General features: G+C 45.9%; 1 protein-coding gene and 1 pseudogene across 4 annotated transcripts in view; both read right to left on the bottom strand.

The window, feature by feature from the left end:
• LOC104991105 (cytidine monophosphate-N-acetylneuraminic acid hydroxylase) overlaps window positions 1–6,863 on the bottom strand; it is a 295,241-nt gene that overhangs the window by 131,395 nt on the left and 156,983 nt on the right. The gene's annotated exons all lie outside the window — the stretch shown is intronic.
• Window positions 3,632–4,862, bottom strand: LOC104991106 (annotated as a pseudogene). The gene has a single exon (XR_825570.1). The product of XR_825570.1 is annotated as a vesicle-associated membrane protein-associated protein B-like (transcript).

The raw sequence follows: 6,863 nt of genomic DNA, 5'->3' as shown, positions 1-6,863 counted from the left end.
CTTTTCCTATTTGGAACCAGTCTTTTGTTCCATGTCCAGTTCTAACTGTTGCTTCCTGACCTGCATATAGGTTTCTCAAGAGGCAGGTCAGGTGGTCTGGTATTCCCATCTCTTTCAGAATTTTCCACAGTTTATTGTGATCCACACAGCCAAAGCCTTTGGCATAGTCAATAAAGCAGAAATAGTTGTTTTTCTGGAACTCTCTTGCTTTTTGATGATCAAGCAGATGTTGGCAATTTGATCTCTGGTTCCTCTGCCTTTTCTAAAACCAGCTTGAACATCTGGAAGTTCATGGTTCATGTATTGCTGAAGCCCAGCTTGGAGAATTTTAAGCATTACTTTACTAGTGTGTGAGATGAGTGCAATTGTGTGGTAGTTTGAGCATTCTTTGGCATTGCCTTTCTTTGGGATTGGAATGAAAACTGACCTTTTCCAGTCCTGTGGCCACTGCTGAGTTTTCCAAATTTGCTGGCATATTGAGTGCAGCACTTTCACAGCATCATCTTTTAGGGTTTGAAATAACTCAACTGGAATTCCATCATCTCCACTAGCTTTGTTTGTAGTGATGCTTCCTAAGGCCCACTTGACGTGGTTCAGGGTACCTTATTTCTCCTAAGTTTTTGGGCCATCTAGAGTCCCTAAATCTTGTATTTCTGTATTTCAGGCAATAAGTACCTGGTGAAAAATCCCTGCTTGGCCAAATAATTTGATTCTCTGTGCTGGAAAGTGACAGGATTCATTCAGAAGCCCCAAGCTTCCTCCTGGCTTCGATTAAGTGACAGTTCTTTCTCTGACTTTCTACTTGATGACTCCAAATCCCGTAAAACATGATTCTCTGTCTTCTGTAGTTAATGTGTTCCTGTATCTGTCTCTCCCAACATGGAAATACAGCATTTTGCTTATAATTTCAAGGGATCTGAGGTCCCCAGAAACCCATCTCTGAACCTCTCTAAAGGTGCATGGGACCCAGAATAAAATATTTTGCTCCAAAGTTTATGGAGCAACAAAATCTACTGTGTCTATGAGAGCCCTTGGAACCTAAGCCAGATGTTATTTCCAAAATAACAAACAAGCTCTTTCTCACATGCCACACTCATCTGTCTCTTGTTTTTCTATCATTGAATTATGTTTGATTTCGCTACTGCTGCTTCACTGAAATCACTTTAGCTCATCTCATGACTTGCCAAAATCCAACTCCCATTGGAGATGTTCTAACCCACAAGGATGGCTTTCTCTCAATCCTAGAGAATATTTTTGGTGGGTTCCCTTAAAGGGAACTGCTAGTGAGTGTGTCTGTGAAGTCCTAGAGGAGGCGATCTTTGCTTGAAGGAGCTTAAGAAAGACCACCAGCAAAGTCTGCTGTCGGTACACAAAATCTTGCTTCAGGGAGCACAAAAAATAGTCTGACTCTACCCAGAAGAGACGTGCCAGGAACTGCATTGCTACTGTGAACAGTGCCTGAAGACCCAGTCAATGGGTCAGCTGCAGTGCACACATGCTCAGTTGTGTCCGACTCTTTGCGACCCCATGGACTCCATGGACATGAGTCTGCACAAACTCCAGGAGATAGTGAAGGACCAGGAGGCCTGGCAAAGCACTGGACAGGACTGAGTGACTGAACAATAACAAAGGTAGGCAGGCATGGCTATTGGACCTTGAAATATGGCTAGTCCAGGGGACTCTTTACCCCCTCTCAGTGTCTATGCTGGGAGCTTTGTACTTTCTTCCTCTTTAATAAATCCTATTCGCTTGCTACCATGAGTGTCTGCCTGTTTGTGGATTCTGTTCTTCCACTCTGTGGACAAGAACTCCGATTACCATCTCAACAGCAGCCCTGAAATATGCACTGAGCTGGAATGCCGCCTTCCAAAGGACCTGTGTGTTGTTCTGCTGCTGATGGATGGGGAAGGCTGGTGCCCTCCAGTCTGCCAGGGAACGCAGAGCCCCACGCATCCTCAGCTGGGTGGGGAGAGCCTGACAACGTGTTGGGCATCAGAATATAATTTGTCAAAGAGAAAATGCTTCCCTGTCTCTGAAATATGGTTAGTCCAAACCAAGATGTGCTGTCAGTTTAAAATATCTCCAGATTGTGAATATATAGTATAAACATGAAATATAAATATTTCATTAATAACTTTATATTGATTACATGTTGAAATGATGATATGTGGCATATATTGGGTGAAATGAAATAGATTATTGTAGTTAATTTCACCTATTTCTTTTGACTTTTTAAATGTGGGCTTCTTTAAAACCTCCTTGAGATTGCATTTGAGAGGCTCTTTAGAGTTTACATCAGGATTTCTTTCTTTCTTTCTTTTTAACTTGGGGGCTTTATTTTATTTTTTCTTTTAAAGATGCTACATAGTCAAACAGAATTGGATTGGTCTTTTATGGCATAAAATTAATTCACAGTCAAGCTCTCCATCACTACTTGACGGCTCATCCAAAGTTCCTCTCGAACCCCCTCCCGCACCACCCCCCATGCCCCGGCCCCACCTAGCTGGTTCCCTCTCCCCGGCCCCTCTGCTGCCTGCCTCTCTCGCCCTGATTCCAAGTCAGGGCTGCCTGGGAAGGTCAGGACTGAACTGGGGCATGGGTGCTGAAGTGTGGGTGGTGGTGAGGAGCAGAGAAAGACAGACAGCACAGGGACATGCTATTCTTTCCCCTAGACAGTGACCTCAAGCTGACTGCCACTACTAAGAGTCCTCTCCCCATGGTGCCTATTACCTATCTACGCAGACGATATTTCCTGGTAGTTGTTCTCCAACGTTCCCACGAGCACACCTCTGTGTGTGTGTGTGAGTGTGTGTGTGTGCGCGCTCACAGAGCCCGGAACCTTCGGCAGCAACGCCAGCTTCACTCCACGGTGTTAAGTAGCACAGGTGGGGTTTAGGCCACAGAATTAATTATAATCTTGTGACAGAAGACATGAGATGAAACACACTATGTAAGTTAAATATGCATTAAACATCTCTGAATTCAATCTCTGAATTCATCTCTGAATTCAATCTCACTACATGAACCAATAGTTATCTAGCTTGGTCCCTTGAAGAGAACAGCATTCAATGACTTTGACTTCCAGAACGTTGCGTCAATCAGCGACACACACTCCCCACTGCTGATGAGCACAGCCGATGCTGCCACAGCACCATTCTTGGTGCCTTCAGGCCCTGTTCATCAGTCCCCAGGAACTGATGGCCGGGATGAGCATGGAGAGGCTGCCTGCACTGAGTGAGTGGCTCGGGGAAGGACATCGACAGGGTGGGCTCCAGCTTCCCAGAGGCCAGCACCAACAGACAGGGAAGAGTGTTATGTTTGCAGAGAGGAAATCCAGCAACGTGGACCAAGGCTGCTGCTAAGTTGCTTCAGTCGTGTCTGACTCTGTGGGACCCCTTAGACAGCAGCCCACCAGGCTCCCCCGTCCCTGGGATTCTCCAGGAAAGAACACTGGAGTGGGTTGCCATTTCCTTCTCCAATGCATGAAAGTGAAAAGTGAAAGTGAAGTCGCTCAGTCCTGTCTGACTCTCAGCGACCCCATGGACTGCAGCCTACCAGGCTCCTCCATCCATGGGATTTTCCAGGCAACTGACGCTTAAAATGACATTTACAAGATGCCATTACCATTTAATCATGGTTTCCCTTGTCATTAATAAGGTTCACTCTTTGCCCCAATCATTTACTATGCGTTTTAAACTTTCTAAAAGATTGTTATATTATGTTCTATTTGTGTGTGTGTGTGTGCATGTGTGCACGCGGGTGCACACAAGTGGGGAGGGGTAATTTAAAGGCAAGACCTGTGAGATGTCATCATACATTAATTCCTCTTTACACATGGTTATGATAAATTTAAATCCCACACTATGGCGGACCCATCAATCCAATCCCCGTCTCGCATGCTGCCTCTACAAGACGGTCTTCCCTATGATCACGCCAGCGATGAAGAAGAGGACGCCGAGCTCCAGCAGCCGGGTTCTCAGGCCCTCCTCCTTCCCAGCCGTGGCTGACGCGGGAGCGGGGACTGTGGCTCTGCACTGTCTTCCTCATCCGAAGTCCGTCTTCCTCCTTGAACTGCTTGTCCTCCTCCCACAGCCTCTGGACTTCGCTCTGCAGCCTCTTACGGTCTTCCATCACCTTCTCAACTTCAGTGTCATCCAAGGAGGGACTCAGAGCTTTAGACACCTTTGGTGTTTCTGTCTTTGATGCAGTTGTGGGTATAATTTTATTTCTACATCATGTGGTTTATCATTTTCTGCTGGCAATTCAAACACACATCTAAGTTTTGAATCCATAAGGTCTTCCGGTTTTGCCTCCTTCCATACTGCTTCCATATCAGAAGTGTCAATTGGAGCAAACATAGACTGAACCATAAACATGTGTTTACTTTTCTCATTGGGATCATAATCGAAAGGCTGTAACATCACAGATACGTTAATCGAGGCCCCTGCATCAATGACCCCGCTGTTGGGCCTCACGCAGTACCTACGTGGTGCCGTGGTCTTCACTTTAAAACACACATTTCGATCTGTCGGGTTGCCAAGCTTCAGGTTGGTGGTGACAGCATCGGTGAAGGGACCTCGGAATTTGAGCTCGTGCTGCGGCTCGAGGCTCAGGACCTGCCCCACCTTCGCCATGTTCCTCAGCGGCTGGGCAGCTCGGGCGGGGAGACTTGAGAGGGCACCTGGGGTGGGACGCGTGAATGCTGCGCCCCCTTTAAATTTGGAAAGGCGGGGCCTGCCGGGGCACGGGCAGGGGTCGCCTATGTGTTGCGCGCCGGGTTGGTCGGGGGGACAGCCTCCGTGGTACAGGCGCAGGGACGGAGGGCAAGGGTGAGGCCCAGGATTTCTTTTTTTTAATTAATTTTTATCTGCGTATAGTTGCTTTACGATGTTGTATTAGCTTCTACTGTACAGTTAAGTGAATCAATTATATGTATTCATACATCCCCTCTTTTTTAGATTTCCTTCCTATTTAGGTCACCACAGAGCACTGAGTTGAGTCCCTTTGCTATACTGAAATGTGGCTTTTAAGAAATTTCATATTATGCTTGTGTATCAGATTTAGGCCTGTATTATATTTCTATCAGACCATGCTGCTCTAGAACTTCATGTATTTCCTGAAGGCCAGTTTTAATCTCTGTGGAGATTCCTTTTCTGTCAGACTAAATGACCTGCTGAAGGACTGGTACATGACCCTGAAGGACCAGCTCAGATCCCTGGAACCCCTTAGACTGGGCTAGACTCTAAGGTCTGGAATATAATTTTAATTGTTTAGTACATGGTCTCTTAATGGGTGCTGTAGATTGAATATTTGTGTCCTCCTCAAAATTCTTACCATTGAAACTTAATACCTAATGTGATGGTGTTAGGAGTTGGGGCCTTTGGGAGGTGCTTAGATCATGAGGATGGAGCCCTCGTGACTGGGATTAATATGCTTATAAAAGAGACCCCCACAGACCTCTCTCAACCCCTCAACAATGTGCATGCATACGTGCTCAGTTGTGTCCTACTCTTTGTGACCTCATGGACCTTAGCACACCAGGCTCCTCAGTTCATGGGATTATCCTGGCAAGAATACTAGAGTCAGTGGGTTGCCATTTCCTCCTCCAAGGGATCTTCCTAGCCCAGGAATTGAACCCGAGTCTCCTGCATCTCCTGCATTGGCATGTGGATTCTTTACCACTGAGCCACCTGGGAAGCCCCCTCTACTATGTAAAGACGCAGCAAAAAGATAATCATCTGTGAGGAAGTGGGCACTTACCAGACACCAAATCTGTCAGTGCCTTGATCCTGGACCTCCCAGTGTCTAAAACTGTAAGAAATATGAGAAATACATTTCTGATGTCTATAAGCCATGGTAAAGAATCCTTTTGCAATGCAGTAGACACGAGTTTGATCCCTGGGTCGGGAAGATCCCCTGGTGAAGGAAATGGCAATCCACTCCTGTATTCTCGTCTGGGAAATCCCATGGATAGAGGAGCCTGGTGGGCTACAAGAGTCCCAAAGAGTCAGACGTGACTTTGCAACTAAACCACACAAGCCACCTAGATTGTGGTATTTTTGTTATAGCAGCCCAAATGGACTAAGATAATGGGAATTACCAGCACTCATGCCATGACTATAAATTCCAGTGGGATCATTGCAGTAGCAATCGTCAGTTCAGTTCAATTCAGTCGCTCAGTCATGTCCGACTCTTTTCGATCCCACAGACTGCAGCATGCCAGGCTTCCCTGTCCATCACCAACTCCTGGAGCTTGCTCAAACTCATGTCCATCACATTGGTGATGCCATCCAACCATCTCATCCTCTGTCATCCCCTTCTTCTCCCACCTTCAATCTTTCCCAGCATCAGGGTCTTTTGCAATGAGTCGGTTCTTCATATCAGGTGGCCAAAGTATTGGAGTTTCAGCTTCAGCATCAGTCCTTCCAATGCATATTCAGGACTGATTTCCTTTAGGATGGACTGGTTGGATCTTCTTATAGTCCAATGGTTCAAATGCATCAATTTTTCAGCACTCAGCTTTCTTCACAGTCCAACTCTCACATCCATACATGACTACTGGAAAAACCAGAGCTTTGACTAGATGGACCTTTGTTGGCAAAGTAATGTCTCTGCTTTTTAATATGCTGTCTAGGTTGGTCATAACTTTTCTTCCAAGGAGCAAGCATCTTTTAATATTATGGCTACAATCACCATCTGCAGTGATTTTGGAGCCCCAAAAAATAAAGTCTGTCACTGTTCCTATTGTTTCCCCATCTATTTGTCATGAAGTGATGGAACCAGATGCCATGATCTTAGTTTTCTGAATGTTGAGTTTTAAGCCAACTTTTTCACTCTTCTCTTTCACTTTCATCTAGAGGCTC

Source organism: Bison bison, unplaced genomic scaffold (genome assembly GCF_000754665.1).
Source record: "Bison bison bison isolate TAMUID 2011002044 unplaced genomic scaffold, Bison_UMD1.0 scf7180017864182, whole genome shotgun sequence".
Lineage (NCBI taxonomy): Eukaryota > Metazoa > Chordata > Mammalia > Artiodactyla > Bovidae > Bison > Bison bison.
Note: the sequence above shows the minus strand (reverse complement) of the source record. Positions and strands in the feature narration are given on the sequence as shown.